The 23,451-nt window shown below is 47.0% G+C and overlaps 1 pseudogene; it reads left to right on the top strand.

Moving 5' to 3' along the window:
- The first annotated feature begins 1,886 nt into the window (after positions 1 to 1,886).
- Positions 1,887 to 1,986, top strand: LOC135268532 (U6 spliceosomal RNA; annotated as a pseudogene).
- The last annotated feature ends 21,465 nt before the right edge of the window (positions 1,987 to 23,451 follow it).

The raw sequence follows: 23,451 nt of genomic DNA, 5'->3' as shown, positions 1-23,451 counted from the left end.
GCCCTGTTTCTCAAAGCTTCCATGCTGACGGTGCCCTGTGGGTATACCCCACCCTGTCCTTGGCTCGGCCCGGACAGTCTTCCTTCCCCTCCCCCCATGCTCTCAGGCATCACCAACACTCTCAGGAAGCAAGAAGACTCCCCTCTCCTTCCCCTGATTTGAAGGAAACAACATTGGCCCATGGACACATGTCTGAACCGTAGGGCAGTTTGGAGACTTCTTGATAAGGACCCTGTCCCATGGACCACCAAGCTGAATCCCCAGAGAGCCAGGAGGTGAGAGTCAATTACTGAGGGGCTTGAAAGAAGTGAGAGCAGGTCCAAGAAAGCAGGCAGCAGGAGGGGAAGGGCTGCAATTAAGTAGTCACAGGCCAAGGTGCTGGGTCTGTAGTTTTTAGGCTTTGAAATACTTTTGTTGTTCTAAGGCAGGTGCTGCCGGGGGTGAACAACTGAGGAGTGTGGGTTGTTACGAGGGGCCTTAATGTGAGAAGAGTAGCTTTGGATATCTCTTTGTTAGTCCATGGCTGAAACACCCCAGAGTAAAGTCTCAGAGCAGAGCAAGTCCTCTACTGTCAAAGGGACAGTAGAAGGTTTTGGAAGATGAGGCCAATTCTGGTTTTCTTGCTTGAAGGAGGGAAGAGGTGCTGGTCTCTGTGAAGCGGCGGCCTGCCCAGGATCCTGTGCTGGGCACTGTTTGTAATTCCAGAGTGGAGCCAGCCTTGGAGGAGCTGGCATTTCCTACAGGATTGGTCAAGGGGATGTTTGCCTCGCCTCTCAAAATATTCGTTAGAAAAGGGGAGTCTCAAGTAAATTTGGAAAACTCTACATTCCGCCTCTCTCTTGGATGTCTGTCACGCTCCTTATCATGTCAAGGCCCTCAGAATTCCTATGGGAAGGAAACTATTTAACTTTGTTCAGCTCAGAATATTCTAGCATTAGTCTATCATGGAACTGAATTTACACAGAGCCTAGGAAACAACTCCTAGGAAACCCCCTTTTAAAAGTGAAATATTTCTCTGGTTTGGTTTTTGTTTCTGCAGGGGTGAGTAAAACACTTAGGGAGGGGCCGTATCACTGTGTAAGACACAGTCCCTACTCTCCTCTTGTTGAAGAGGCGACATGCAGCTCCCCACACCCCAAGATAACCAACCAGCCTTGAGAGGAAGGTATGGGGAGAGATTGGTTAAAGATCCAAAATGTCAGCGAGATAAGAGAAGGAGTTCTAGTGTTCTGTACCACTGTAGTTAACAATCATATAGTTTCAAACACCTAGGAGGAGGATATTGAATATCCCCAACACACAGAAGTGGTAAATATTTGGGAAGATGGATATGCTAATTGCTATAATCTGGTCAATATACACTGTACATCACCATGTGCCCCATAAATGTATATAATTATTGTGTATCAATTAAAAAATAGAATTAAGGCCCAGCGCAGTGGCTCACGCCGGTAATCCGAGCACTTTGGAAGTCCAAGGCTGGTGGATCACGAGGTCAGGAGATCGAGACCATCCTGGCCAACATGGTAAAACCCCGTCTCTACTAAAAATACAAAAATTAGCTGGGTATGATGGCGGGCACCTGTAGTCCCAGCTACTCGGGAGGCTGAGGCAGGAGAATTGATTGAACCCGGGAGATGGAGGTTGCAGTGAGCTGAGATTGCACCACTGCACTCCAGCCTGGCGACAGAGTGAGACTCCATATCAAACAACAAAAAAATTAAATTTAAAAAAGAAGAGAGTAGGTTGCTGGGGGTAAGGAGCTTGGGCAGGCCGAGGCTGGGAGTGGAAACCAGCAGGAGAAGAGGGAAAAAGAGTGAACGCTGGGGCTGGGGAGAAGCTGGTGAGGAAGAGTAAGGAAGGAATGAGAGACAAAGAAGGCCCAGGGTGCTTGCATTATATACCAAAATTGGAAGGATACAGAGAAGATTAGTATGACCTTTATGCAAGGATGACATGCAAATGTGTGAAGCCTTCCATCATTTTTGGTGGGGCAGGTGGGGTGGGGAAAGTGAGTGTGGTTAATGGGTACCAAAAGAAAAAATAGAAAGAATGAATAAGACCTGGTATTTATAGCACGACAGGGTGACTACAGTCAATAATAATTTAGTTGTACATTTAAAAATCTCTAAAAGTACATGATTGGATTGCATGTAACACAGAGGATAAATATGTGAGGCGGGGATACCCCATTTTCCATGACATGATTATTATGCATCACATTCTTCTATCAAAGTATTTCATGTAATCCATAAATATATATACCTACTATGTACACACAAAAGTGAAAGATTACAAATTAGAAAAAAAAAAAAAGCTCAAGGGCTGGAAGAAGGCTGCCTGGCTCTGTCTCCAGGCTCAGGCCCACATTAGCCCTCCCTCATTGGGTTCTTCTAGTCTGTGGGGAGCAGAGAAGTGGGGCCCTGAGTGAGAATTCTCGGGTGAGGGTGGTGTGGGGGTGGCAGTAGCTGTTTGGTTCCCGTGCAGGGCCAGTGAAGGGTCAGTGCTCCCTCCTCCTTTGGGGACACTCCATTTCTTGCAGTGATGCCAGGGAGGTGCGGGGTGGGGGGTGGGTTCTCTCATCTGTCCAGGGTCCATTAGAGGATAGAGGGCAGAGGGAATGTGACTCTGGACCCGATTTTGTAACTGGCTAAAGTCTGGCTGCTTTTGCCGCTCAGAGGTAAAAAACAGAAGAGAGCTGTGGAGAAAGGAAAGCAACTTGATTAAAATGCTGGTATTTGGGGTATGGCCAGGCTCATGCCTTTGGAAGATCATTCCAATGTTTTAGGCTGAGGGAAGGGTTTTGGGAAGGAAAAGATGTGGGAGATAGGTGGGAGTAGTAAAAAGGGGTGCAGGTCTGCGTGTCTGTTCTGTGGCCACCTCAGTAATAGCTTGTGGGGAGATCCGATTCGCATTTTCCTGACTTCAGCCCTGCAGTGGTGGGCTCACTGTTACTAACTCTTTTTGAGTGTGGATTCTGCAGCTAGGGGCTCTCTGCCTGGTTTGTTTCAAAGTTGGCCCCTGGAATTTCTAAGCAAGCTCATCATTAGACAAACAAGCACGGTTCATGGAAGTGCCTGGTGGGAAAGGGAGAAGCAAAGAGTTTTAAAGTCTGCTTAGAGGCTGAAAGCAAGAAAGGGAAAAAAACTGTGTAAATGCATCTTGAGGCTGAGATGCTGGGTTACAAACAATTCATCACCTGGGGCCTATCTTATGCTCACAATCTCCATGGCCTCAGGACAGGCATGGGGCCGGAGAGTGAGGGCCAGTGTGCATCCCTGATGTGGGATGCATTTCCACGAACCAAGGGGAGGATGTGACACATGCAGGCGTGCCCAGCCACCAGGCAGCACCTGTTTAAGGACACAGCTGCAGCCAGGACAAGGGGCATTCTTGGCTGCTGCCTCATGGCCATGGCAGCAGTTGCCTGGGTGTTTTCCCACATTTAGGGTATGATGCTGATTGATTTTGGGAAGTCCTGTGGGGAAGAGCCACCCAGGGCCTCCTGTGCTCCGTGGTCAGCCAGGCTCTTTGCTGTCACCATCACCAGGCCTCGACCCACATCAAGCTCAGTTTCAGGGGGCCTCACTCAGTAACCAGTTTTGGAGATTGATCCAAGAGGCAGAGCAAATTTTAGGGGCCAGGTGCTCAAAGTCAAATTTATTACAATTTATGAACGTGTGTATGAGGTTAAAAAGAGGAGGTGCAGGTGGGGAGCAAAAGCAAGGGAGAGGAAGGGAGGAGAGACAACGAGATACCCAGGTGGGCAAGGGTCTGCCCCAGCCAACCGACTTCCTTTCTCATCGTACAGATTAGGAGGGAGCAAGTTTTGGCTGCATTAGAAAGAGAAAAAAGAAGAGAGAAGTAGAAGAATTTTTTTTAAAGGTAAAGAAAGCAGGCCAAGAAATTACTTAAAGGCTTTCTGAAGGCCTCATAGCTCGCAGTACTTGTTCCAAGTTATATAAGACACAGGGGAAGAGTTACAGGAAACATATGACAACTAAGCAGAATTCCACTCTATAATAGTATTTTTTTTCTCATATAACATCTTTAATCCAAGGATCTTAAAACACTTCACAAATTTGCAACAATTAAACCTCATTGCATAGATGTGGGAAAGAGTGTTGTTTTGCTCATTTTATGTGTGAGTGAGCTACAGCACACAGCATTTGAAAGAAAATGTTTCCAGAGCCCACCAGTGAAAGTGGCCTGGGTCTGGGTCTCACAGAAAGCCTGGGCTCCAACCTCTTGCGTTCCCCCTCCAGGGAACCTCCGCTTCAGGGGGAACCTCTGCTCTGGGGAAGCCTCTCCCAGTGGCACCTCACAGGCAGACGGCAGATGGTAGAAAATGGCCGGCTGGGAAAAGGAAAGGCTCTGCTGGCTTACAACAAATAAATAAGCAAATGCACAAATAAATAATAAAAAAGATAGAATAAAATATAATATATAATAAACATTTTTAAATAAAAATTTAAAAATTATAGTTCACTACAATTTTATTCCTTTTTGCCTCATTTTGTTCTCCTTTTGCCGTTATATGTAAGTGAACAAACAGCCATTCAGAATGTTTTTTTTCCCATAATGAGAAGAAAACTGAGGAGCTGTCTTTTTCAGGGGTGGTGAGACCATGGGCCTGTGTGCGTGCCAGAGGCCAGGGGAAGTGGGGGAAAGAGGAGAAAGGCCTGTGAAGAAGAGGACAGTTACCTTCTTCATTTCAGCTGAAAGGACCCTGGAAAATATCGATCTCACTTCTTCAGAATGGTAGGAAGTATGAGAGCTCTGTTGTGGCCTCAGGAACCAGGTCTGGCAGGTGGCACAGCGTGGCAGGGGCAGGTTGGCATCTACAGTGGGGAGAGTGGATAGTGTGACCCCAGCCCAGCCAGGGGCAGCAGCACAGCCCACCTGCTCCACCACCTCCATCTGTTGCTTGCACAGTTGACATCAGCACATGGGAAAGGCTGAGAGGAGAAACGGGGCCTCTCTCCTCAGCAAGCTTTTCCTTCAACTTGAGATTTTCCTTCCCAAGTTATGCTTTCCACAATGAAGGCTGCTTGACCCTTCCTGAGGGTCTTGGGCTACAAGGAGATGAAGGGCCTGAGGGGTCGGAGGTGCTCTGTCCTATTTTCCTCAATGCCTGCAACTCACTTGATGTCTTAGCCCCTCAATTTCTGCATTTGAAAGACAGGAATAAAGATATCCACCTCTAAACTCTCAAGGACATTATGAAGCCTATACTATATGTATTTATGTATTTATTTATTTTTTAGACGGCATCTTGCTGTGTTGCCCAGACTGGAGTGCAGTGGCGTGATCTCCGCTCACTGCAACCTCTGCCTCCCACCTCAGCCTCCTGATAGCTGGGATTACAAGTGCCCACCACCCCGCCCACCTAACTTTTTTATATTTTTAGTAGAGATGGGATTTCACCATGTTGGTCAGGCTGGTCTCGAACTCCTGACCTCAGGTAATCAGACTCCCTCCGGCTTTCAAAGTGCTGGGATTACAGGCGTGAGTCTATACTGTATTTATAAAAGACTTTAATCTTCTTTGGCCCAAAGAGCTGAAGCTAGTGCATCCCAAAGATGGTGATACCAATTCCTTGCTATTTCATTGTGTCTAACATTTTGCAGAGTCCTTCCCCAAATCTGCTCCCATTGATGCAGGTTGAGGCCAGGCTTCACAGATATTTAACAGTCTCATGGTAGCATTCCATTTGTTTTAATTCAAAGATCTGTGGAAGGATATCATTGATTTTCATTGAACTTCTCCCCCAAACTCTTAGGGGGTAATTCTAAACTATCACTAGAAGAAACTGATTGTGGATGGACTCCAGTGGCCACGATAGCCAATTTTGGTAGTCAGAACTTGCACATAAAATGGTAATGAATCTACTTTGAGTACTTCATATGAGTTGTCAACATCAATAAAATTGCACAGACGGTTCTACCTACCTGTCAGCCTAGTTCACCTGGACCTCTCAGGGTCTGTGTTAGGTTCTCATCTTGTCATTGTGAATCTGAGCAATGCTTCTTTCTTCTTCATTCTTCTCATCACCCCCTCCTCCTATTTTCTAAATGTCCAAAGTATAAAAAGCACCGGAATCATACAAGAAAGCTTAATTTTGAAAGGAGGTGAGCTGCATAAATAGGGATCTTCGTGTAGTTCTGGAGCATATTACTATCCTGATCAAGTTTGTTGTAAATATATTTCCCTTATCTCCTCTAACGTGGGGATAGTACAGAGGGAGAGTCAGGGAGAGGGAGGGGGCCTTCTGGATTTTCGCCCAGGGTTACTCAGCAGGGAGATGCTTCTCTTGATGTTCCAGAAGGGAGGGGAGGCCACTGTGAGCTCCACCACGTGTCCCAGTGTATCACGTTGACTCATGGCCAGATCTTGAGAAAAACTCACAGAGGTCCGGAAATTCCTGGCAAATGCTCTCACCTCACCCTCTGCTAACCCTGCAGGGAGAGCATAGGTAGGGTGGGATTGTTTTCAATACGGAAAATGATTTGGGAGGACGTTTTCAAAAAGGAAAAATCAAAGCATGTCTGTAGCTTCTGCATGCCTGTGGCGGGGTGAAGAGTCCTAACAGGCCTGACTGAAGACACACAAGCAGCCTGAAGCCCCAGTGACTGGGGACAGCCAGCACTGTTCTGTTTCTTCATTCTAGATTTTTATTTTTGCAAAAGTCTTCCCCCCTCTCCTTGGCATTGGTTCCCCATGGGGAGTAGCGTCTTTTTGAGCAAAGCCAAATGACCAAGGCGCCCCCACCCTCTTCAATGGACAGGGCCAAATTTAGAGTCAGGGTTGCTCATTTAAGTTTTGTGTGTAATTGAGCCTGGCACAAAGGGTTATCATTAGGAGGAATGGCATGAAATGAAGGAAAGGAAAAGCTCAGACCCAAATTAGAAAAGATGTCCTGAGAGAGACACAGTGGCAAGGCTGGGAGTTCTGGTCTCAGAGGAATTCTTAGGAGAAAGGACTGGGCGTAAAAGTGCCTGGATGGGACAATTAGGGAACTGGATATGGCCCTGCCATCTCTTGGGATTATTTGCTTCTAAGGGCAAGGGGGTCAGTGGTAAGAGGTGGCAACAGACACCAGAGGCGTCAGTTGTTAAGAGCCAGGGTCCGCTCCCAGGGCTGCATGGAACACCGAGAGAAACAGGATTATCCTTTTCCCAGATGTTTACCAAGTGTGTTCAGGTCTGGACAATGTTGCTTTATTTCCCAAGCAAATGGAAGGTGCTAGAGGATTCTGACCTGGTTCCCCTGCCCTGCCACTGACTTACTGAACGTTCTTGTTGGAAACCTTGCTGCCTATTGCTTTGGGGAATGGAGCCATCACCTTCCTCCTCTCCAGATAGGGTGTCCCACTGCTTGGTTGCTCAATGCAGGTTGGGGGCTTGGCGAGGCGACACCGTGGAACAAACCAAGGAGGCTTTTTCTCTGAGGTATGTGTCCCGGCTAGTGCACATCTACCACTCTTGGCTCCCCGCAGAGGTCCCGGAGCCTGATGGTGTGAGGAGGGCCCAAGTGAACCCCATGCGGCTGGGCGCAGCTTGCCCTTTCACCTGGCAGGATCACTCCTCCTGCCTGCCTGTCCTGGCCGCCCCCCTGCCCTCCTGTTGACTCACGTGGGAACTGGCAGCAGGGGGCTGCAGTCTTTCTCTCCGCTCCTTGCCAGACTGTCTCTGCTCCCCACATTCCTGGTGGTGTCCCGGCTCCATGTGACCCCGGCTTCTAATATTCTTGGATTCATTCAGACTATACAGCTGGCCCCACTCTGGGTTTCTTGGACTCATTAAAGCCAAAATGCCATCTTTTACTGCCCTGCTCTTTCCATCAAGTTCTTCAAGCAACCCGAGTTTTACAAGCGAGATGACTCTTGGTGAGCTCTTCCTCTGGAGGCAGGGAGCCTGGGCTTCAGTAGGGTCTGGACTGGGCCATATCATTGTTATTTTTTTAATGGTGGGTCCAGAAAATAAAGTTCAAAGGTGAGTGACCCTCCAGGAAGAAGGATTAAGTGGGTTGACTTGGGAGCTGTTCAGCCCTGGAGGCATTGCTGAGGAACTTAATCTATTTTGCGTTTCGCTTCGTGAGCCAAAGGCAGTTATGGTGTAGGAATAGCTTTCTCATGCTGTCTCTCCCTTTCTCCATTCTACAAAAATATTCCTGCCAAAGAATATGCAGGTTGTATAAATATCCTTTCAAAAAGCACATAAAGATATTATGTATAGTCACAAATGTCTCCTTCCAAATGGGTGTGTTCCTAGAGATGCATAGAGATATCTTTCACACCCTATACGTAAAAAACAGCCACTTTAGGAATTGGCAGAGCAGCCTTGCCTAAGTGACTAGAAAACTTTGGCTCAGGGCTCTCCAAACAATCCCATAAAACCCACACTTGCTTTTATTGAATGGTGATGCATGAAAGACCAACGGTGGCCAACTTGAATGAGGGAAGGAGTCAACGTTCACAGGATCGTCATAAAGGGTGGCAGGAAAGTTTCTTTTTGCTGAAATTCAATCTATTCCTTGAAAAAAAAAATTGCTTCTAATACTGGCTGGCAGGATGTCACTCTTACATTCCTTTCTGCTGTAATGTCATTTGAACTCATCAATGTTCAAGATGTTACTTTTACACTTGGCCTCCTTGCCTCCAGCCCATCCATTTCAACCTCCACGCCACTGGCTGCCAGAGTAATCTTTTTAAAAGGCAAATCAAATCTCTTACTTTCCTACTTAAAACCCTTTGGTGGCTCCCCATTGCCTGCTAAAGTTCAAATTCTTTAGCTTAGTAGACAAACTCTTTCAACCGTCTGTCCTTTTTACATTTTTTTTTTTTTTTTTGAGACGGAGTCTTGTTCTGTTGCCAGGTTGGAGTGCAGTGGCACAGTCTTGGCTCACTGCAACCTACGCCTCCTGGGTTCAAGTGATTCTTCCACCTCAGCCTCCCGAGTAGCTGGGACCACAGGTGCGTGCCACCACACCTGGCTAATTTTTGTATTTTTAGTAGAGACGGGGTTTCACTATGTTGGCCAGGATGGTCTCGATCTCTTGACTTTGTGATCCTCCCGCCTTGGCCTCCCAAAGTGCTGGGATTACAGGTGTGAGCCACCACGCCCGGCTGTCCTTTTTACATTTTAAGCCATTCCATGACGTCCCTCAGCCCTGTGCACCCGCCACTCCAGCCATTTCAGATGGCCTTTGAGGCCACAGTCTTCCAAGCCTCATGCATTTGCACACGCAGTTTCCTCCACCAGCATATGCCCTGAGGATATGAGTGGGACAGTGATAGCACCTGTGTTCAGAGCAAGGGCGACAGGAAGATGACGTGGTAGAGTTGGGGTGGTACTTTTAAGTAGGGTGGCCAGAAGAGCACACTTGAGAAGGTGATTTTTAGTGAAGGCTAAAGGAGATGAGGTACGCAGATATCTGAGGGAGGAGCGTTTCAGGCAGCGGGAACAGCAAGTGGAAGCGCACTGAGGTGGGAATGCGCCTGGGGCCTTCAAGGAATAGTTGGAGCAGGGTAAGCAATAAAGGGGTGAGGTGTCCGGAAGTCTGGGTGAGAACCATGGGGCTCTTGACCAAAACGCTGGCCAGTGTTGCCAGTGGGAATGAGTGACGCGAGACAGCTGCTTGGCTGTGCACTGCTTGGAGGTTGCAACACTTTGTTTATAATGAAGATGAATCTAAAAGTGGTTCTGAAAATGTCAGGCTCTGGACTTTACTTTCTCCCAACCTGCATCCACACAGTCTCAACAAAGCCATTTTAGTAGAATTTGATACCCTGATGACTGAAAAACCAGACATCTTTGAGGAGGCATTAATGTTTAGTTAGGGTCCAGGACTGGGTAAGTAATTCTCATCCTCAGGGGCTGCTTGGGGTGCTGCACCCATACCTGATCTATTATGTTCTCAACAGCAATTTATTTTATCAGCTCTTCCCATTCCCATTTTATAAACATTTACGGTAATGGCATATGTAGATCTTTCGATTGCTTGGAAAAATTGTGAATTAAGGTGTCATACTTCTCCCCTACCTTTTGATTGTGGTAAAGTATACAGAACATGAAATTTACTATTTTAACCATTGTTAAGTATACAGTTCTGTGCCATTAAGTACATTCACACTGTTAGGCAATCACCATATCCTTCTCCAGAACTTCATCCTCCCCAGCAGAAGCTCTGTATCCTTTAAGCACTAACTCTCCCTCATTTTACTTTCTGTCTGTATGAATTCGATCACTCCAGGAATATCATACAAAGGAAATCATATTATATCTTGTGGACTGGCTTTTGTGGCTGGCTTATTTCACTTGGCATAGGTCTCCAAGTTTATCCATGTTGTAGCATATATCAAAATTTCCCTCCTTTCTAAAGCTGAACAATATTCCATTGTATGCTTGTGCCACACTTTATTTTTTCATTCATCGATGGACACTTGGGTTGCTTCCATGTTTTAACTCTCGCGATAATGTTGCTATGAACATGGGTGTACAGGTATCTGCTCTCACTTCTTTCTCGCCCCTTCTTTAAGAGTAGTCTTTGAGCAGAAGCACCGCTTGACATCTTGAATCCATCTGGATGGCTGCCCTTCTCCCTTCTCCTGGCTTGGCTTGATTAACTCAGTTGACGATGAAGGCTGTTTCTGATGAGCTCAACCCTCGGCCACCAGAAAATTAGGCTCTGAATGATCTATACAGACATAAATAGGTGATGACTTTTCTAATGTCACTCCTTGAGAAATCGCTAACACTGCTGGAAACAGAGACTAGGGAGTTCTTCAGGGTGGGGCCTTCTCATCCTCAGATGGGGGCCCCTCAGGGCTTGAGGCTACAGAAGACGGGTTGTATTCTGCCTGGGAGAGTCAGCAGGCACATCCCAGCCAGGGCTCCTAGACATCTCTTTGGAGGTTCCGGCCTGTTGGTTGTAGCAGAGCCTGGATGAAGCCAAGGCCACGATTTCAGCTGCCCCTGGACACACCCACCCCTCAGTGGCTACAGGCTGCATTGCTACTGTCAGGCAGCTGACCTACACAGCACTTGGACTTGAACAAAATAAAATGAAAATTGCAAAAGAAAGTTATATTTAAAAAATCACATGCTCTCAAAATAGAATATGCCCAAATATGAGAGAGAATGAAATGAGCTGAACAAACACGGGTGTTAGAATCAGCCGGTTACAGATTAAGCCATGAATCTTATCAGCCATGGGGTTGGTCCAGGCCATCCAAATTCTGTGAGCTGCAGCTTCCCCACTTACAAATGAATACAGGGTCATTAAATGAAAAAAAAACAAAAAACCATGAAACTTGCTTTTATTGAGCGATCCTTGTTGCATATTAGAATCACCTGGAGAGCTTTTAAAACCTAGGATGCCTGGATATGACTCCTACAGATGCGATTTAATTGGTCGGGGGCATGGATGGTGCTTATAAAACTCACCAGGTGATTTTAATGTGCAATCAAGGTGGCATATAACTGGCCTAGAGTGTATCAGACCCTCTACAAATGCTAGGTCACCTCAGTCCTCCTACCATGCCTGCAAAAACTTTGCAGGGAATAGCCTTTGGCATCGGCTACCTTGGTTCGTGTCACAGCTCTGTGCCAGCGACCAGGATTCCTAACATAGCCAAGCCTCAGTTTCCTCAATGGTAGGATGAAATTGATAACAGAAACCACTTGTAGTTTTCTGTGAAGATTAGAAGAGATAACACATGGCTTAGAGTTAGAGAGTACCCAGTAAATGTCAGCTCTTACTGTGAACATGGGCAGTGTCAAGTCAAGAATCCTATCATTTCCACTGCAGCCAGCCCTTCTCACCCCCTCCCTCCCTAAAACCTAACTCAGAGAAACCAAACCTCCTGTTCCCTGCAGAGGGCTGGTCAATTCCAGTTCTCCTGCTGAGCCACGTTCCTAAGAGATGCCTGGTGAGAACTTGGGATCAGATTGAGTCAGAGGTATTTGTAGACTTGACTCACCAGGTCTTAAAACCAGAAGATTGCCCTGTGGGTCTCATGACGTTCCTGGAAAATAAAAGAAGTGAATATTATTAGGCTGAGTTCATCCGACACTCAGTCCTCCCTTTTGTATGCCGGTGGCTCTGAAGAGAGCAGGCAGCAACTCAGCCAAGTCTGAACCATCAAAGGCAATGGCCTGGTTGCAGTGCTGGGAGATGTTGCTTCTCCTGCAGACAGGTCTGTTCCTCTTTCCAGATCTCTTCCCCATCAGTCCCCCAAGGCTACAGACTTTCTCCTCCCTCCAGGTTCCTGGGAAAATATTTCTGAGGGCTGCCTCTGGTGAGGTATGTCAGAGCTGAGCTATTTTGGAGGGTTGGGTGTGGGCTGGGAAGGGGCCACCCAGATTCCAGAGAGCAAGAAAGGGAAAAAGTCCCTCTTCTGGAGCCAGGATTTCTGGAACCTTGCACTGAAGCAGCAGCCAGGTAGGGGGCCCATTTCTCTACGCCTTCTTTCCCTGCACCCCTCCACATCCCTAACGATAGTAAGTCCTGTTGTTTCCGCATCCCAGCTGTCTCTAGAATCTACTTATTTGCATCTCCAGAGCCACAACCCTAGCAAAAGTCACTGTCATTTTATAATTTCTCACTTGCAACTGCAGCCTCTTGTTCTATTGCTTCCACTCTGTCTATCCTGGTCCTCCCAACCTATCCCTCCTATCCCTCCACCTGGCCACCAGCAGACAGGTAAACTTTTCAAAACACAAAACTGATCATGACACATACATGCATATGCACATTGAAGCTTAATACCTTTTCAAAGTGTCACATTGCTCTTGGGATAAAGGCAAAATCTCTGAACAAGTCTGACAAGGCCACGTACATCAAGATTTGATTTGGCTATGAGTGACAGAAATTCCAAGTTAATAGGGGTTTGAATAGATAAGATTTTATGTTCTATGTGAAGAGTCTGTAGTTAAACTAGCCAGAATTAGCACAGAAACTCCTTAAAGTGATGGGGGACTCAGACTACTTGAGTTATCTTCTCTGTCATCCTTAGTGTGCGGTTTTCACTTCATCGCCCAAGAGGGCTGCTTGGGCTCCAGCCATTGCAATCAAATCTCAGATAATAGGAAGGAGGAATTGCACACAGCACTTCTACTTGCATCTTTCTGTGCAGAATTTAGCCACACGGCTACAGGTAGCTGAAAAAGAGCCTGGAAAATGTAATATTTTTTTCCAAGTGGCCATAGGCCAGCAGAAAAGGAGGAAGAAGGGGAGAATAGCTGTTGAGTGATACCTGGCGGTGTAGATCATATAATGCTCCTCTCCTGAGCATCACTGACCACATGCTTTCTTCCCTTGGCCCTCTGCACTCCTGTCACACTGGCTTTTCCAGATGTTCCACACATTTGCAACACTCCCTCTTGCCCTAGGCCCTTGCTCATGCTTTAGTGTTCTCCCCTCCCTCCTACCTAATTACTAATCCTTCAGAACTCCACTCAAGCAGAATTCCCTCAAAGAACCTTCCAAAGGTCAGACCCTTCTATTTAGAGGGGATTTTTTTTTATCCTCCTCTTGCATGTTTAGCTCATAACACGTAGATTGTGTCACTGTTGCGATTACACATTTGCTTTGTGTGATTATTTTCTGCCCCCATGATGAGGACAGACTTTAGCTTGGTTTTGTGCACTGTGGGGCATCCTGCCTGGCACATAATAGATACTCAATAAGTATTTCTTGAATGAATCAATGAATAAATTTAGATATTACCTAAAATGCATTAAAGGGGGCACAAGAATTAGGCAAAAGATTTTCCTGGGGCCAGTCATAGGGAGTGGTTGAATGGGGTTGGGAGATGCATTCTAAATAGTCCATGGAAATCTAGTAGGCTTTAGGTGTGGCCGAGAAAGTGTTGACCTGGAACTCAGAAGACCTGTTTTCTGATCTCAGCTCAGCCATTAACAGTGGGCCACTGCCTAGAGACAGAAATGGCCAGATGTTGGGTATATTTTGATGGTAGGGCTGACAACAATTGCTGGCAGATTGCATGTGGGAATTGAGGGCAAGAGAAGGGTCAAGGATTAGTCCTGGGTGTTTGGCTGAACACATGAAAGGCCATTTACTGAGAAGGGGAAGATGGTGAAAGGAACGGGTTTTAAGGAGTGGGTCTGAAGGTCTTATTTGCAAATGAACCACATGTTCCCATAGCCAGGTGCACACTTCGACTCTTCCACAGAGGAAGCCTAAGCCCCAGGCTGGTGGATATCCATGGTGGGGAGTGCCAAATGGATGTAAAAAAAGGTTAACGGCCTCCCACCACCCCCACAAGAAACCCTCGAACAACTGGCCTTTCGAGGTGCATAGTTGCCAGCCAAGTTACTCAGCTCAGCTCAGCAACAAGATTGAAGAGAAAGTGGTCAGAAGACCTTGACACCAGGCTTGGTAGGAAGCAGTCACTTTCTGCTAAAATGTCAGTGATGAGGGAAGGCATATCCATGCAGAGTCACTGAAGAAATCTTTGAAAATTCAGAAAATTACAATCCCATTACATGCTGAACATGCCTGACATCACCATGTATTTTCCCCAATCTTTATTATACACATTTTCCTATAAGCAGTGGCACTCATCTGCATAATGTGTTTTGGCAATTTCCCTTTCTCACTAAACAGTATCATGCATGTTTCTAAGCTGCTTTCCAGAGAGGCTGTACTGATCTACTCAACTACAATCGGTGTATTAGAATGCTTCTCTCCTGGCAATCTTGTTCGCAGTGAGTGTTAACAGAAGAATACTTGGACAGTTTTATAAGTGAGAAATAGTAATTCATTGTTATTTTCATTTGCAGGTTAAAAAAAATTTCTGGAGACCCCGAACACTCCTTGAATGCTTGTTAGTTATATATATTTTTTCAAGTGGCTTTTGCAAAGATACTTTTAGGCTTGGAAGGAACCAGAATCACCAACATTTAGTGAAATCTCACTTCCTTAACCTCAAGAAGTAGCATCTCTCCCCTCAAAAACCAATCATGTGTATGAGGAGGCAGGGGTGGCAAAGCAGAGAGAAGTGCTAATGATGGAAAGTTCGCACTCAATCGCTGGGTGATAAAGGCTCACACCCCAGCCTCTGGTCCGCCTTCTTGAGAATAAGCCTAAAAACTATAAGCAAATCAGTGCTAACTGTAGCTGGTGGGTGTCTGCTGTGTGGCTCTCTTGGATTTCCGCCCTAATCTGATCTGCCAGCTGGGTTTGGATATGCAGAGAGGCAATCTGACTTGGTGAGCTTTGCTCCCCTGTACGCTCTCCCTCTGACTCTGTGGGAGGACAGAGAGCCCACGGCCCTATCTGCTCCTTCAGGTAGGGTCTCTGCCTGGTTTGGCTGTGTCTTAGGGTATAGTCTGGCACCTGGCACACAGTAAGTTCTTAGTACATATTTGTTCCATGACTGAATGATCAGGATCCTGAAGGGATAACTGGGAGAGAGGAGACGCTGTTCTCTCTGTTCTCACTTCTCTTCTCAGTTGTGTCACTAAATAGCAAGTTACTTTCTCTCCCAGGCCTCTATTTCCTTGTTTTAAGCAATTAATCCAAATGACAGCAAGATTCCTTCTAACTTCTGAATTTGTGTAAAAACATTTAGCCCATCTTTGCTTTAGTTTCCTCATCTATGAAATAGGCAGGATGAAAATGTCAACCTCCTATGAGGCTACCAGATAAAATATAGGATGCACAGTTAAATTTGAATATCAGATAAACAAGAAACACATTTTAAAAAATATAAATATGTCCCCAATATTGCATGGGCTCAATAAATACCTGGAGTGCTGAATCGCTTTACAATGGTCAGCTGGATCTGTTTATTGCATTCAGAGTTATGCTTCTAGGCTGATGATGATTATGTGGTGTTCAGTCGACAAGTGTTTATTAAACATCTACTATATGCCAGGCACTGTTGAGGCCCTGGTGGTACAGCAGACAATGAAATAAGCAATATCTCCATTTTCACTAGGCTTAAATTATAGTTAACAAAAGAAGTACACAAAATGTCACAGAGTCATCATGCTCAGAAGGCTAGCAAAGCAGGCTAAGGGCCGGAGACCATGCAGAGGGCTGAGGGAGGGAGTTAAGGAGCCTGAGGAACTCAACTCTGTGCACCTGAGAGCCCCCAGCCTCCACAAAGACCTATGTTTGTACAGCAAGGCTCTGATATTATTTTGTAGAAATCTCCAAAGATGCATAAAAATGTTGTTGATTCAGAAAGGTCGTGCACCAAATTTGGGATAAAGTGAGCAGTTGCTTGGATAGAAGAGATATATAAATCATTTAGCCAATTTTAGCTGAGCTAGGGCTGCAACCAAGTTTCCTGACAGCCAGGAGAAAGTTCTGGGAGGTAATGTGGCTTGTTAGAAAGGTGATTCTGATTTTCAGTTCTGTTTACCAGTGTGGTTGGGTTAAGTCTTGACGACTTTTTAAAAAAATGTGTTTTAAAGTTTTAGCTGAAACAACAGTGAAGGGTTTTTCTTTGAGACATCTTTACCTGCACTGAGCCAGTGCTCTTTGGTTCAAGGATTTGCTGGGGCCTATTAAGTTAATGGCTGTAGAGATGTTACCTTTCTTTTTTCTCTCTTTTCTTTCTTTCTCTCTCTATTTCTTTCTTTCTTCCTTTCCTTTCTTTTTTTTTTTTTGAGATGGAGTCTCACCTTGTCACCCAGACTGGAGCGCAGTGGTACAATCTTGGCTCACTGCAACCTTGCAACCTCCATTTCCTGGGTTCAAGTGATTCTCCTGCCTTCGCCTCCTGAGTAACTGGCATTACAGGTGCTCACCACCATGCCTGGCTAATTTTTGTATTTTTGGTAGAGATGGGGTTTCACCATGTTGGCCAGGCTGGTCTTGAACTCCTGACCTCATAATCTGCCTGCCTTGGCTTCCCAAAGTGCTGGGATTACAGGCATGAACCACTGTGCCCAGCTGAGGTCACCTTTTTTATACCCCTGGTAGCCCAGATAAATCTCAGCATTATTGCTATCACTACCTTCATGATGGCATTAGGCCTCTAAGTTGCTTCTACCCTAGACTATTCTGTGTGCTCACCTCTGTTTCATTTTACAAATTAGACTTCTATTTGGTTTAATATAGAGGTTTTTTTTGTCTGCTACGAGAATTGGATATGTGAAACTCATTAACATTTCTCAAGTAAAACTAGAGAAACAGTTTGTGGAGTTTCTCTTTTACCATTTTCAACTCATAGTGGTTAGGTTCTTAGAAATAGCCATGATTCTTGGTTTATAAAAGAAGATAATGACAGATACCTGGGGAAATTTAGTTTTGGTGGAGGAGAGGCAGTTCTGTGAAAGTCTACAGTAGAAAGTACTCATGAGCCTGTTTTTTTTTTTTTTTTTTGAGACAGGATCTCATCCCGTCGCCCAGGTTGGGCATAGTTGTGCGATCATGGCTCACCGTAGCCTCAATCTCCCAGGCTCAAGTAATCCTCCCACCTCACCTTCTGAGTAGCTGGGACTACAGGCACATGCCAGCATGCCCAGCTAATTTTTGTTTGTTTTTTGTGGAGACGGGGTTTCACCATGTTGGCCAGTCTGGGCTCAAACTCCTGGACTCAAGCAATCTACCTGTCTTGGCCTCCCAAAGTGCTGGGATTACAGGTGTGTGCCACCGTGCCTGGCCCCATGAACTTTTTCCATCAAAGAAGCTCTCAGGCACACTGCTGGATTCTCCTCAAATGCTGTCGTCTGAGGAATAATTGCCTCTCTGAATCCCCCCAGAAACAATTCCCACACAAACTGGATATCTGAACATCTGGGCCCTGGGAGCTCTGCGAGAACGTTGTTGGAACTGGATTTGGGAAGGATGAGGGACCAACCTATCCTCAGATGACTAGGGCTTCTCTGAGTCTGAGCCAGACACCAGATGAAGGAACAGCTCACCCATGACGAGGGTGAGAGCACACATGTTCGCAGGCAGTGGGGATGTGTTTACTCACTGACGCTTTCATCAGGTCACCCTCCCCAAGATAATAAGCTGAGGTACTCGACCAAGTTCTGCCTTTGAAAAGCTTGGAATCCCTGAAGGGCATGGCGCCAGGGTGGGCACCCAAATAGACAATGCAGAAAGCCAAGCACATGCGTTCTAGCTGGAACCTGGAGAGAAGCCTCCGAGACCTGGCTCCAGTAAAACTCAGAACTGCTGCCAGGGTGAGCATGGACGATCTCCCCAACAGCAGCCACCAGGGTGGCTGAGATAGCTGTTAAGGTGGTTCTCATTCATGTGGCTCCTTTGATCTGAGGCTGGTAAACCTTGTTTCCATACCCAGTCACAAACAGCTGCCGCCTGCTTTCTACCTGGAAGCTCCAGGGATTAGGGGAGAACTAACAAGAGTCAGTCTGTAAAGTGCTTCCAGATTTTTATGTGCGCCTACTGTGAACTTAGATCAGTGCTTCAAGCTGCAGACTTTTGAAGGCAGGATGATCTGTCCTGAAGGGCCCCAGAGGCCACAGGGCCCAACCTTCTTACGTGGATGGGAGGATGAAACCAAGTCTCCAGGGAGGGATGGGGCTTGTTCAGGGTTCCATGGCATTTTCCAGCAGAGCAAGAATCAGCACTGTCTCCTGGCTTCTGGTTCTGAACTCTTTCTCCTCCATCTGAGAGCCTTGCTCCTATGGGGCAGTGGCGGGTCATCTGTTTAACACAGCTCTGCTTTCGGCTGTCTTGGGGAAGGGCCTTCTTGTCACAGGTTTCACGGGCTGCCATTGGGAAAATTGCCTTCAAATAAGATGCAGCCATGGTCCCCAGCCTGGAGCTGCCTCTGTCTTTACACCCGTGCCACCTTTCAGACCCAGAGGAGCGCTAGACTAGGATGCCTTCTTGGACTCGCTGATGATCTTCTTTGCCGCCGAGTACCTATGCTCTGTGCCACACCCTCACTTTGTTCTCTCTCCAGCTATTGCCTGCTCCTATAGCCCACTCTTCCTTACTGAATTGCAAGCTCTGAAAGGTAGGAAATACCTTTCCACCTTCTCACTCATGTAAGTACCTAGCATGGAGCTGGGCATAGAGTCGGCGCACAATGAACTCTGAAGAGCATGCATGCCTGAGTGACTCTTTCTCATTCTTCCTTGACAGATTCGGAGCCCAGTACCTTGGACTCCCAGTCTTCGACCACCTTGTTCCTCTCCTCGGAAGAGCCAGGCCCCTCCACTGCCGCCCTGCCGTCTCCCTCCTCCTCCTCCTGCGAGCCCCAGGCCTTTTCCCCGGGCCCGCCAGTGCTGCCCCCGCTGCTGCCCCCGCTCCCCGCAGCCTCGGCGCCTCCCGGCCCCGGCACCTCCCGGCGCGCAGGCCTCTACTCAGTCGTCGCCTCCTCCCCGGAGGTCGCTCCGCGCCTGGTGGACTGGCTGCCCGGCTGCCCCTCGACCACCTCTCCCGCTACACGCGAGGATGACAGGGAGCGGCCGCCGCCCGTCCTGGCACCGGCCCAGGGCCTAGAAAAGAGCTGCGCCCCGCGCCCGGGCGCCGCGGGCAGGGAAGAGGGCACCGTGGATACGGGTTCATCCCCGCCGCCCCGCGTCCGGCCCGCCGCTGCGGCGAGCTTGGAGGCCAACGTCGGGGACATCCTGGTGGAGCTGCGGACCATGAACGGCCACCTGGACATCATAGCGCGGGCCCTCACCAAACTGGCCTCGTCCCTGGGGCCCCAGCCTGAGCCCCTGCCAGATGCTCCTGATGCCAACTGATGGAGCTCGGCGAGGCGCGGCCGCCCGGGCACCAAGTGATCCGTGCACCAGGCATCCCTGCCTGTCCTTCCCCAGCAGCGAAGCGCGCGGGGAGGAGCAGTCGCTCTGCGCAGCTGCTTAGTGGAACGCAGGGCCCTCGCGTTTCAGGGTGAAACAGACCGGGGTGCGCCTCCCACCCTTCTCCTCGGCTCTCTCACGGCGGCACCTGCCCCGGCTTCCTGGCCCTTCACATGCCCTTCTGTTGTCTTGAGCTTCTGGCAGAAAAAGTGCCTGGAGACGGCGGTGGACCCCGAGAAAGACGCTTAGAGAAACGCTCTTTCACATCCCGCTCCTGCGACGTCCGCGTGTCGTGGAGGGAGCGGAGCTCGAAGCGTGACATCAAAGCAGCAGCGAGGCCAGCTCCAGCCTTCCTCCCTGGCGGCGTTGGTGGGGCATCCATCTCTGGTGACGTTCACAAGTTTGTTTGTTTGTTTGTTTAAACCGTTTTTGGAAAAAAATAATTTTTTCTCATAGCCACATTTCAAGAAGTTTGGAAAATAGAGAAGTGAAACAAAAATCTGGTTTATTTGGGGAAAGGGAGGGTATTTAAGGCTTTCTTATGAATAAGAACGTATTTTGTGTAATAAAAAATTTTTATATCCACTTTCTGAACGTTGGGCTCTCCCTGCCACGTTTCTTCCTTTGCACGGCCGCCTTCTCTCTGCGCTTAGTTGCCTGTCCCAGCCCTCCTATAGTCCCTGAGTCGTTGTTGAACTTTGCTCATATTTGCGAAGTATAAGCTTCTTTTTAAATTTAATATACTTTATCTTTTGTTAAGAGACAGAGTCTTACTCTGTTGCCCAGGCTGGAGTGGAGAGGTGCAATCTCAGATCACTGCAGCCTCTACCTCCCAGGCTCAAGTGGTCCTCCCACCACAGCCTCCCAAGTAGCTGGGACTACAGGCATGAGCCACTGCACCTGACAACAATTAGCTTTTAATGGTTCTTCTGATTCTTTCCATAATTCCCAGATCTCCATGACGTTGACAAACCCCCTTCTCCCCTTTGGATCGCGTGGAAACCGAGTTCCAGAGTGATGGGGCAATAAATATGAAGAAAGCCAGCATCCCCAGCCTCCACTCACTGCCAGAATGACCAGCTTCCCCAATTGAGACAACCAAAAAATTTCTCCAGACATTGCCACTGTCCCCTGGTTGAGATCCACTAACCTATGCAGAATCTCAAAAATTTGAGATGACCCACACTGTCCAGGACCTGGCTTCCCATGGTGAGGCAGGGTGCTCCTCCTCTTCCTATTAGAATTTTAATAAAGTGTGCTTCTTTGCTAGAAGCAAGCATGCTATGCTGCTCTTTCTTCTGAAACAAACGAAAAGGCCGGGCACGGTGGCTCATGCCTATAATCCCAGCACTTTGGGAGGCCAAATCAGGTGGATCACTTGAGATCAGGATTTTGAGACCAGCCTGACCAACATGGTGAAACCTCTTCTCTACTAAAAATAAAAAAATTAGCTGGGCATCATGGCGCATGCCTATAATCCTAGCTACTTGGGAGGCTGAGGCAGGAGAATCGCTTGAACCTAGGAGATGGAGGTTGCAGTGAGCCGAGATCATGGCATTGCATTCCAGCCTGGGCAACAAGAGTGAAACTCTGTCTTAAGAAAGAAAGAAAGGAAGAAAGAAAGACAGGAAGGAAGGAGGAAAGAAAGAAAGAGAAAGAAAGAAAAGGAAAGAAAAGAAAAAAGAGAGTCTGAGACCACATTTGAGGCCACATTGGACAGAATAAAATCCTATCTGGGAGCACTTGCAGGGCTCACAGCTGGTGTTCTGGGGCAGGTAGCAGCCTAGTCTGAAGTTCCTGCACCTCTAGTGCCTCACAGACTTTGATATGCAGGAACTACCTGGAGAGCTAGTGAAAATACAGATTCTGATTCAGAAGCTCTGGAGTGGGGCCTAAGACTCAGCATTTCTAGACAGCTCCAGGGAAATGCTGATGCTACTGGTCCAAGACACACTTTGAGTAGCAAGTAAGTAAGGAGGGGTTGTCTGCTGTGGAATTCCTGCTGGTTTGAGTTGCCACTGTTCCCCAGGAGCTTCTGCTTGTCTTTCTACCCCACAGTGTCTAGATTCCTCAACTCTAACCAAAGCTTTGGGGATTTTTTTTTTTTTTTTAAGGCAGAGTATGTTAGCTCTAGCCTCCCACTTCTAAAAATGTTTTAGTGAAGTTCAATCTACATTGAATAAATGTTCAGTAAACATTTATTGAGTGCTACAATGCTGGTGACTCTCGGACACAAAATGAATAGGACAAGGTCTCTGCCCTCCAGGGGATCCCAGCCTGGCTCTCACACACAGAGGGATTCTCAACAGTTCCAGTGTGTAAGCAATTTGAAGCGGGTGGAGAGAGGCAGCAAGGTGTGGTGAAATTAGTGTTCGAAGGGAGGCCAGGCTTCCTGTGGTTTGACTTTGGGAGTGTTCTTTAAGTCCTGTGAGCCTCAGTCTCCTGATCTGAATCAAATGGAGATAACACCGCTGTACCGCAGCCAATCAGAATCAGACATGGATGTGATGGGGTTTGACATTCTGTCCAAATGTCCTTTTATGGTTATCGAGTTGTCGTTACTTCCTCTCTCCTGAGTCCTGTATCATGAGGGGGCAACTGTGGTAGCGTGAGAGTCAGACTCGGGTCTGAGCTGAGCTTCCGCCTTCGTTTCTTCAGGAGGAAAATTGATGGCCCAAAGTGACTGTCCTGCTCTGTGATCTGCCCTTTAGCTGAAGAAACAGCAAAACTGGATCAACTGTGGCAACTGGGAGCATCAAGTTTTTATTCATTTGTTGATTTGAACGGTCTTTCAGTCTGATTTTAACTGACTTCTTTTGCATTAGGCAACAATGAAAGACCAAAATCTTTCGAGAACAAAGAGGAGCTGGCCTATAAATCCTAAATACAGATGCAGTGACTGAAATCTTTGGCTAGAAACCATCTAGGTAGCTTATGAATGTAAAACACACCCTAAGTTTCATCTACCCCTAAGAGAGAACCACTGTCAATATTTTGGCAACTACTCTTTGAAACATTCGTGTCTGTATACAAATACCTATGCGTGTGCAATTTTACTTAACTGTGATCATAATATGCCTCTGTTATGTAACCTGTTTTTTTAAATCTTGATAATAGATGATAGAAATATTTTCATTTAAAAAACAATGTTATATATGAAGCAAAATTTACTTAACCAATTTTCTATTTATGCTTCCGATTTTTCACCATTATATGCAATGCTGTAACAAATCTGAGTATACATCTTTTTGCTCTTCTGTTGAAGAGCATGTTGTATAAGAAAATTCCTAGAGGTATGATTGCTGGGTCTAAGGGCATACACTACTAACTTCTTTTTTTAGTACTGCTATGGCTTTACCAAGGTTCAAAAAAGGGAAGTGAATGAATGGTAGGAGGAACACTGGGGTCTCAGGGTGGTTCCATTTAAAAACTGGGAAAAAGGGAAATTAAACAAAGCTATCTTTTGAAGATTAAACTTTAAAATCAGCACACAGCAGGCCAGAACAGAGATGTGTAAAAGCACGCTGCGGAGATGACTCGTGGTCACTTAAGTGATGAATGGGTCCGGTCAGGAAACAGAAGCCCTCCTCGGTTTTCACACTGAGGGGATCTAATTGAGGAATCAGCAGCTGGGTGATGGAAGGCATGCATGAGCAGTGGAGTAAGGTAAGGTTATCGGAAGACTAGT

The sequence above is a fragment of the Aotus nancymaae genome, unplaced genomic scaffold (genome assembly GCF_030222135.1).
Source record: "Aotus nancymaae isolate 86718 unplaced genomic scaffold, 86718_ANA_hifiasm-v0.15.2.pri h1tg000040l, whole genome shotgun sequence".
Taxonomy (NCBI): domain Eukaryota; kingdom Metazoa; phylum Chordata; class Mammalia; order Primates; family Aotidae; genus Aotus; species Aotus nancymaae.
Note: the sequence above shows the minus strand (reverse complement) of the source record. Positions and strands in the feature narration are given on the sequence as shown.